The sequence below is a fragment of the Tupaia chinensis genome, unplaced genomic scaffold (assembly GCF_000334495.1).
Source record: "Tupaia chinensis unplaced genomic scaffold, TupChi_1.0 Scaffold000576_2, whole genome shotgun sequence".
NCBI classification, from domain to species: domain Eukaryota; kingdom Metazoa; phylum Chordata; class Mammalia; order Scandentia; family Tupaiidae; genus Tupaia; species Tupaia belangeri.
Genome location: NW_006160091.1, coordinates 126,996 through 137,292, shown reverse-complemented (window position 1 = coordinate 137,292; position 10,297 = coordinate 126,996). Strand labels below are relative to the sequence as shown.

The 10,297-nt window shown below is 36.3% G+C and overlaps 2 pseudogenes; both read right to left on the bottom strand.

Moving 5' to 3' along the window:
- Positions 1–6,131: 6,131 nt before the first annotated feature.
- LOC102477082 (40S ribosomal protein S27-like pseudogene) lies at positions 6,132–6,460 on the bottom strand (annotated as a pseudogene).
- A 2,539-nt stretch (positions 6,461–8,999) lies between these two features.
- On the bottom strand, positions 9,000–9,312 carry LOC114009634 (40S ribosomal protein S27-like pseudogene; annotated as a pseudogene).
- Positions 9,313–10,297: the final 985 nt, after the last annotated feature.

The window sequence follows — 10,297 nt, the reverse complement described above, 5'->3', positions numbered from 1 at the left end:
TTCCCTCTAATTTTCTTGACAATATAGACCCATGGCAATGCCACTAACTGGATTTTTTTTGTGGGGGGGCATAGGACACATGTACTTACTGGAGAGAGGCAGAGAGAGGAAAAGTGAGAAATAACTTTCCCAGGGGAGGTGGGGGAGATAGCCATGCCACAATCCCTTCTCTTCCACTCTCTTCTTGAGATTTTGGGCATATATACACATGTATCCACTGTGATTTTTAAGCTGCAGGGTCCAGGACTCAAACTGTAGTCAGCTATGTGGGAATCCAGTGCCTTAACCACCACACCACTTGCTAGCCAGACTAACTGGATTTCGATGTTAGAGAATGCCCTTAATTGGTGTAGATCTGAGTTTCTTCAAGTAAAAAATTGAAGGAGCCATACCTGATCATTTCAAAGGTTTCTTCCAGGTTATAAATATATTATGATATGATCGCCTTGTATACTACCTTTGGAACAAACCCCCAATTTGTGGTTCTTGTTCATTACAAATAATGTTACATAAGAATGGATGGGATCGACACATATAGCTGAATCCTGTATAAACTTTGATTCTGTCAACCCAGGAAAAGGTAGTCATTTTATGGTCATCTACAGATATAGGCATAAAGATTGTATTGCTCCTTTCAAGAAACTCTAATGTTCCAATTACCTGAACTTTAAAAGCAAATGGAGAGGCAAGACATTTAAAGGACACAGAAATAGAGGATTATCTATTGATGATAACATGCATGATATCTTCAATTGGACTGGTGCGAAGTATGCTCTTGGTGGTTAATTCGTTTTACAAGTTGTAATGATGTACAGTGATTAAATGTATAAAATAAATTAAAAAATAATAATAAAAGCACATCATGACAGATAACTTTCCTGGCTTCCTCCTATCCTGTCCAAGCAACGCAAACTGGAGCCCATTAGTGGAAGGGCAGCAGTAGTATAAGGTTCTGCAATGATAGAGGCACAGGGAAGATCTAAGTTTGGTTCTCAGGTTGACTTGTCCCACTGGGTGTACATATATGTGCCCATGATCCTAGCTAGCTAAGAAGGCTGAGAAGCCTTATCATGAGACCCTGTTGAGGGTGTGTGTCTTTTTCTTTGCCACTGTATGTCTCTTTTCCTCATGAAAGAAAGAAATCAAATAAACTTAAAGAAAAAAAAAGATATATATTAAATTTATAAACAACTCACTGGCCTTAGAGGAGTCTTGGACAGAAGAAGGAGAGTAGTTGGCTGATCCCTGGGAGAATGAAGAGTGATTTTTTTTTTCTTAAGAAAATTATTTTGAGGGACCAGCAGTGACCATAATGGCTATGTCGCTGGACTCCCACATAGTTGACCATGGTTCGAGTCCCGGACCCAGTGGCTTAAACTCACGCCAGGTGCATGTGCGTGCGTGCCCAAGATCCTGAGAGGAGAATGGAGGAGAAGGGATTGCAGTGTGACCATCCCCCCGGGGGGGTGATTTCTCACTGTCTCTCTGTCTCTCTCTCTGTCTGTCTGGCAAGCACACGTGCCCTATTGGAAAAACAAAAACAAAAACAAAAAAAAAAACAAAGAAAATTATTTTGATTGAAAATAAAAATATAAAACATGAAAAAAAGCACATCATAAAACTTATCTTCTTCAATTCAGAATTAATGTCACTAAAATTTAACCAATGGTTCAGAGATAAGATGCATTTTTCCAATGAAAGCAGAGGCAAATTCTCTGGAGGTAGTAATGACCAATTCATGGTCATGCATTAAACATTGAAATGGAAATATTAAGGGGAAACATTGTAGCCTGAGCTGTTCTTTCATGGGGGAAGAAAGTGAGAAAAAGAGGAGAGAGAAAGGAAGTATAATAAGAAGACAAACAAGGAGAAAAAGAAGATGGAGGACGAGGAAGAAAAGAGAGTTTTGAGAAGGAAATAGCAGTCGGTAGATTAACCAGAAACATTATCTGTAAGCTAGAAAAGTGTAATTTGCCAAAGAAAAACATTATGTCACAATTAGAAAGTAGTCAAACATTCTAGGATTAAATAGAAAGAAGAGAAGTAGTCATCTGGGGAGAATTAGGAGAAAGGTAAGTTGACCAACTGTCGGTCATTGAAAGAGTTATGACACATTTTTGCATAGAAAAACATAGATGTGAAAGTACTTTTCCAACTGAGCATATCCCTATCATTTGGATAGATACCAAGGGCCTTCTATGTTCATTGCAGCATTATTCACAATTGTTAAGATATGGAACCAACCCAAATATCTGTGAACAGATGAGATTGAGAAAATGTGGCACATATACACTATGGAATACTATTCAGACATTAAAAGAAAAAAAAGAAAAAAAAAACCGAACAGAAAAACAACCACAGAAAGACCCTGGCATTTGATAGAAAATGGACAAATATGGAAGTTTTTTTTAAGCACGCCAGGCTATGAAAGAGACACATTTTATGTCTCCACTTAATACTTACAGACTTTTCACTAGACTTCAACTAGACTGCTGTGAAGTATGTTCATGTAGGGTAAATTCATTTTACAAGCTGTAGTGATGTACAGTGATTAAACGTATAAAATAAATTAAAACAATTTTAATTTTTTGGAGAGTTTTTTGTTTGTTTGTTTGTTTCATTTTGTTTTGTTTTGCTATAGGGTGCATACACTCACCACTCACCAGAAAGACAGAGAGAGATAGAAATCAAGAAATCAGCCCCTGCCCCCCTCCGGGGGGATGGCCATACCACAATCCCTTCTCCTTCATTCTCCTCTTCGGATCTTGGGCATGAATTTAAGCCATCAGGTCCAGGACTCGAGCCACGGTTGACTACATGGGAGTCTATCAACATAGACTCATAAAATAATAATAAAATTTTAAAACAGAAAAATACATTGTGACTTTTCCAATAATCTAACATAAATATAGATATAAAATAAATAAATATAATATATGATAATACATAAATGTTTTATCAATATACTAATATATAACAATATTATACATGTTATATTTATATATTATCAATCTTGTAACATTAATATAAACATATATGTATTAATATTATTAATATATTAATATAAATATTCTATGTAATATTTTAGTATATAATACATTAACATACTATAATACTTAATATATTACATATATTTATTCAAATGAATAACACAGTTTTGCACATTTAAAATATTTTGCTGTGCAACACCCTGGCATTAGATAGAAAGTGATCAAATATGGAGGATCTATTGCTGAGTCAAACAAGCCAGGATATGAAAGAAAGATGATATTGTATGTATTCACTTAATATATATCAATTATTCGCACTTTATGGTAAAGACTCAAATACTGGATGGCATAAAAGCAGTGAAAACAGTTATAGATGCAGAAGACAGGGTGGAATGGGGCAGTAGAAGGGAAGAGTATGGAGAAGTATAGCAAGAGAACAAGTAGAGAGGCATAGCATTAGTGGGACACAGAAATGATTTATTACCTGCTGATGATAATATGTATAGTAGTCTCAACTGGACTGATCTGAGAAGTATTTCATGTTGGGTAAATTATTTATACAAGCCAAATGATATATAGTGATTGAATGTTTTAAAAAAATAATGAGAATAAATAACAACAATAATGATCTAAAAAACTATGAAAGGCTATTTGATAATGACGATGTGGATAGTAATATCTTTGTCTTGACTGACATGCATGGTAATCATGCTGGAAAAAGAAATGTAATACAATGTAAAGATATATGTGATTCAATGTAATATAAAAACATTATAATAAATAAAATTAAATTTAAAAAATCTGTTGTGGGACTAGTAGATGGCATAGTGATTGTGTCACTGGACTCCCACATGATCAACTGTGGTGTAAGTCCCAGACCTGGCATCTTGAAACTCACACTGGACGCATGTACGTGCATGCCCAAAATCCTGAGAGAGACTGGAGAAGAAGTAATCACCATCCCCCCAGGGGATGATTACTCACTTTTTGTCTCTCTGTCTCTCTGGCATGTGCATGTGCCCTATAGCAAAAACCCCTCTTAAAGAAAACTCTGTTGTGATTTGCTTTACAAAGTTTTCCTCTATTATCTTGGCAACAAGCGCATATGTCCACAGACACATACATACCTGCACACATATGTTCGGTGATGCTGCAAGTAGCGAGGCATTATACCTAAAGTCTGTTGAGTAATAGGTCAATAATAGACTAGCATGGTGCAAGAGGCCTCTACAATAGACATCATCTAATATTTTTCTTAATTACTACAAGCCAAGAGATAGCCTTATCAAGTTTTTAGAAGATACACATCTGACAATGAAATCAGTTTCAAAAAGATCCTGACAAGCTCGAACTAAAGATTGCATTGATTCCTATTAAAGTTCTGCACTTGGACCTCAGAAAACAACTGCATCCGTGCAATGCTGATAATACCTGATATCAGTATGAGATTGTTTATACAACGTTTGGGAATTTTGGTTGATAGCATCTCTTTATGAGCCAGGGATGGGACATAGTTGCCAAGGAAAGCTAGTGCTTGCTTAGCTCACACGAAGAGAAGTACATTCAAAACAAAAGAGGTAGTGTTCTAGGCAGTGACAGTCCTTTCAGTCCTTGCCTTAGTCATTTCAGACTATAACAAGCTACCGTAGACTGGGTGGCTTATAAACAATAGGAATTTAATTTGCACAGTCCTAATGGCTGAGAAATCCAAGATCAAGGCACCCTCATGTTCAATTTCTGATGCAGCCTCACCTGCTTCCTGGTTTGTAGACAATAGTCTTTTCACTGTGTCCTCACACGACAGGAGTCAGGGAGTTCTTCAGTGCCCATTTTATAAGAGCACTAATCCCGCTCATGAGGGCTTCACCCTCATGGCCTAATCACTTCCCAATATCATTTCCTAATATTATCACATTGGGGATTAGGTGTCAACATATGAGAGACTAAGATTTAGTCTATAGTACTTCTTGCTTTCATAGTTTAAGATAAATACTTGGAGTAACTAAGTCTTATCAAGAACAGTAAAGTCAGAACTGTGAAGAACCTAGAAACTAAGTTATAGGGGTAATTACTGAGGCAAAAAAAAAATATTATAACTGGGGACATAGCAGAGCGGGTACATGATAATCATTCTCAAATATTTGAAATTTCATTGTAAAAAGGAGAAGAATTGAACTTATTCCACAAAGCTCCAAAAGACAAAAGTCAGATCAATAGATTGAAACTTTGGATAGGCAAATGTCAGCACAATGCAGGATAGAACCTTTCAATTATTAGAGATTTTAAAATTAAAAATAATGGAATACCAGAACTGCCAAGAATATGAAGGCATAGATATTTTCATATCATTGAAATGGGATCAGAAATTGGATCATTCCTCTTAAAGACACAACTTGGCATTGTATTTCAAAAGACTTAAAAGTCTATATCCTTTAATTCAGAAATTCTATTTATGGATATTTACCTGAATAACTGGAAATGCTGGAAAATTTTCATAAGAAAGTTAATTGCAGTATTTTTGTAGTAGTGAACATTTTGAAATAACCTAAATAGCTATCGCACACACATACATATACATCCATACATACATGTGTGTGCACAGACACCCATACACACACAGTGACTTCATAAACTTGGTAATTGGAATTAAAATACTAATTTATTTTGGTGCAAAAAATTTGAAATCCATCTATTTTTTGTTTCATTATTAAAGAATTATTTTATTTAACTTTATTTATTTATTTTAATTTGACCAGAGAGGGGCAGACAGAGAGAGAGGGAGGGAAAGTGAGAAAGCAAGCCACCAGGTCAGGGACTCAAACCATGATTGTCCATGTGGAAATCCAGTCCCCTTAACCACCACACCACCTGCCAGCCCTGCATTTTTTAAATAATACACATTTTCCATGAGCTTTGCCACATACACTATCTATATAAAATGAAATATCATGCTATTTTAAAAGCACACAATAGAAAGAGATTTTGTAGAAATAGTAGTAATAGTAATATATTACTATTTCAGAAAGATGTCCCAACTTTTTCTTTTCAGTCATAATCAAAACTTAATTGAAAAACTGACACCACAATAGGAGATCATTGTTGTACCTTACAAAATCAAACATAATTACATTATTTTGGCAGATTGACTAGAATTACTGAACTTATGATAAGGCTTTCTGTGAGAAAACAACAAATTTAGCAAGTTGTGTAGATCATTAGTGTTGCTTTCTTCTAAATGAACAACCTTCTGTGAGTCTGGCCTTTCCCCGGGTTGGAGGGCACAGCACTGGTGAACACCTGACACACAGAACCACTGTCTGAGCATGACTGAAGGCCGTAGTGATCTTGTAGCAGCCTGGACATTTTACATCCATGAAGTAAGAATTTGGACTTTGAACTAGCTGTTTCTTTTTATGTTTTTTCTTTTCCTCTTCCAAGGACAGATGTAGTAAATCTCTAGCCAAAGGCATCTTCACGAGCCCCGTCTGGATCTGTCAGGCGACACTCCTAACAAGCCCACGCGATCGATATCCCAACTTTTTAAATGTAGAAAGAAAATGGTATTAAATTTGAAGTACACCAAAATATTCATATTGCTTACTTTTTCTTCTATAATGCCTTTTCTTTCTATATGGCCAGGAATGATGTCTTTATTTCCATATCCAACATATTGATTTGTACTAATGTATGTCTTTTCTAGGATGGCTTGTCTAAAGTTTTGCCAGTTTGTTGATCTCATTAATGGAAAAAAACTATTAGTTAAAAAAAAGAAGGGAATCAGCAGTTAGCGTAATGGCTATGTCGCTGGGCTCCCATGTAGTCGACCGCGGTTCGTGTCCTGGACCCAGTGGCTTAAAACTCATGCCGGGCACATGTGCGTGCGTGCCCAAGATCCCGAGAGGAGAATGGAGGAGAAGGGATTGCAGTGTGACAAAGTTTTCCTCTATTATCTTGGCAACAAGCGCATATGTCCACAGACACATACATACCTGCACACATATGTTCGGTGATGCTGCAAGTAGCGAGGCATTATACCTAAAGTCTGTTGAGTAATAGGTCAATAATAGACTAGCATGGTGCAAGAGGACTCTACAATAGACATCATCTAATATTTTTCTTAATTACTACAAGCCAAGAGATAGCCTTATCAAGTTTTTAGAAGATACACATCTGACAATGAAATCAGTTTCAAAAAGATCCTGACAAGCTCGAACTAAAGATTGCATTGATTCCTATTAAAGTTCTGCACTTGGACCTCAGAAAACAACTGCATCCGTGCAATGCTGATAATACCTGATATCAGTATGAGATTGTTTATACAACGTTTGGGAATTTTGGTTGATAGCATCTCTTTATGAGCCAGGGATGGGACATAGTTGCCAAGGAAAGCTAGTGCTTGCTTAGCTCACACGAAGAGAAGTACATTCAAAACAAAAGAGGTAGTGTTCTAGGCAGTGACAGTCCTTTCAGTCCTTGCCTTAGTCATTTCAGACTATAACAAGCTACCGTAGACTGGGTGGCTTATAAACAATAGGAATTTAATTTGCACAGTCCTAATGGCTGAGAAATCCAAGATCAAGGCACCCTCATGTTCAATTTCTGATGCAGCCTCACCTGCTTCCTGGTTTGTAGACAATAGTCTTTTCACTGTGTCCTCACACGACAGGAGTCAGGGAGTTCTTCAGTGCCCATTTTATAAGAGCACTAATCCCGCTCATGAGGGCTTCACCCTCATGGCCTAATCACTTCCCAATATCATTTCCTAATATTATCACATTGGGGATTAGGTGTCAACATATGAGAGACTAAGATTTAGTCTATAGTACTTCTTGCTTTCATAGTTTAAGATAAATACTTGGAGTAACTAAGTCTTATCAAGAACAGTAAAGTCAGAACTGTGAAGAACCTAGAAACTAAGTTATAGGGGTAATTACTGAGGCAAAAAAAAATATTATAACTGGGGACATAGCAGAGCGGGTACATGATAATCATTCTCAAATATTTGAAATTTCATTGTAAAAAGGAGAAGAATTGAACTTATTCCACAAAGCTCCAAAAGACAAAAGTCAGATCAATAGATTGAAACTTTGGATAGGCAAATGTCAGCACAATGCAGGATAGAACCTTTCAATTATTAGAGATTTTAAAATTAAAAATAATGGAATACCAGAACTGCCAAGAATATGAAGGCATAGATATTTTCATATCATTGAAATGGGATCAGAAATTGGATCATTCCTCTTAAAGACACAACTTGGCATTGTATTTCAAAAGACTTAAAAGTCTATATCCTTTAATTCAGAAATTCTATTTATGGATATTTACCTGAATAACTGGAAATGCTGGAAAATTTTCATAAGAAAGTTAATTGCAGTATTTTTGTAGTAGTGAACATTTTGAAATAACCTAAATAGCTATCGCACACACATACATATACATCCATACATACATGTGTGTGCACAGACACCCATACACACACAGTGACTTCATAAACTTGGTAATTGGAATTAAAATACTAATTTATTTTGGTGCAAAAAATTTGAAATCCATCTATTTTTTGTTTCATTATTAAAGAATTATTTTATTTAACTTTATTTATTTATTTTAATTTGACCAGAGAGGGGCAGACAGAGAGAGAGGGAGGGAAAGTGAGAAAGCAAGCCACCAGGTCAGGGACTCAAACCATGATTGTCCATGTGGAAATCCAGTCCCCTTAACCACCACACCACCTGCCAGCCCTGCATTTTTTAAATAATACACATTTTCCATGAGCTTTGCCACATACACTATCTATATAAAATGAAATATCATGCTATTTTAAAAGCACACAATAGAAAGAGATTTTGTAGAAATAGTAGTAATAGTAATATATTACTATTTCAGAAAGATGTCCCAACTTTTTCTTTTCAGTCATAATCAAAACTTAATTGAAAAACTGACACCACAATAGGAGATCATTGTTGTACCTTACAAAATCAAACATAATTACATTATTTTGGCAGATTGACTAGAATTACTGAACTTATGATAAGGCTTTCTGTGAGAAAACAACAAATTTAGCAAGTTGTGTAGATCATTAGTGTTGCTTTCTTCTAAATGAACAACCTTCTGTGAGTCTGGCCTTTCCCCCGGTTGGCTGGCACAGCACTGGTGAACACCCGACACACAGAACCACTGTCTGAGCATGACTGAAGACCGTAGTGATCTTGTAGCAGCCTGGACATTTTACAGCCATGAAGAATTTGGACTTTGAACTAGCCATTTTATGTTTTTTCTTTTCCTCTTCCAAGGACAGATGTAGTAAATCTCTAGCCAAAGGCATCTTCACGAGCCCCGTCTGGATCTGTCAGGCGACACTCCTAACAAGCCCACGCGATCGATATCCCAACTTTTTAAATGTAGAAAGAAAATGGTATTAAATTTGAAGTACACCAAAATATTCATATTGCTTACTTTTTCTTCTATAATGCCTTTTCTTTCTATATGGCCAGGAATGATGTCTTTATTTCCATATCCAACATATTGATTTGTACTAATGTATGTCTTTTCTAGGATGGCTTGTCTAAAGTTTTGCCAGTTTGTTGATCTCATTAATGGAAAAAAACTATTAGTTAAAAAAAAGAAGGGAATCAGCAGTTAGCGTAATGGCTATGTCGCTGGGCTCCCATGTAGTCGACCGCGGTTCGTGTCCTGGACCCAGTGGCTTAAAACTCATGCCGGGCACATGTGCGTGCGTGCCCAAGATCCCGAGAGGAGAATGGAGGAGAAGGGATTGCAGTGTGACCATCCCCTCTGGGGGGGTGATTTCTCGCTTTCTGTCTCTGTGTCTCTCTCTGTCTGTCTGGAGAGCGCACGCGCCCTATAGAGAAAACCTCTCAAAAAAAAGAAGATTGTTGCTATCTGTAAAGTGCAATTTGTCCTTATTTTACCACTGTTTCCAAATCTGTGTGAAATGAAAATGTATATATTTTACAATTAGAAACAAACAACTAAACAATGATGACACAGAGCTTGTATTCTTGTATCTCTAATACCTGATTCATAGTAGGAAGACTACACACTTTGTTGAATAAATGAATAAATTAATTAAATGTTATAAATATTTTATGGAGTGAACTCTTTAAAAGAGTTAATAGCTTCCTATTACTGAAAGTGTTTAAGCAGAAGCTGGATGACTCTCAGCATCTTTGGAGGGCATTCTTATTTTGATTTAGATTAGTGGTTCCCAAACAGAGGCACCTGGGAAGCCTCATATAATCACCCATTTCACAAAAAACAGATTTCCAGTTCTTTCTCAGATTTATTGG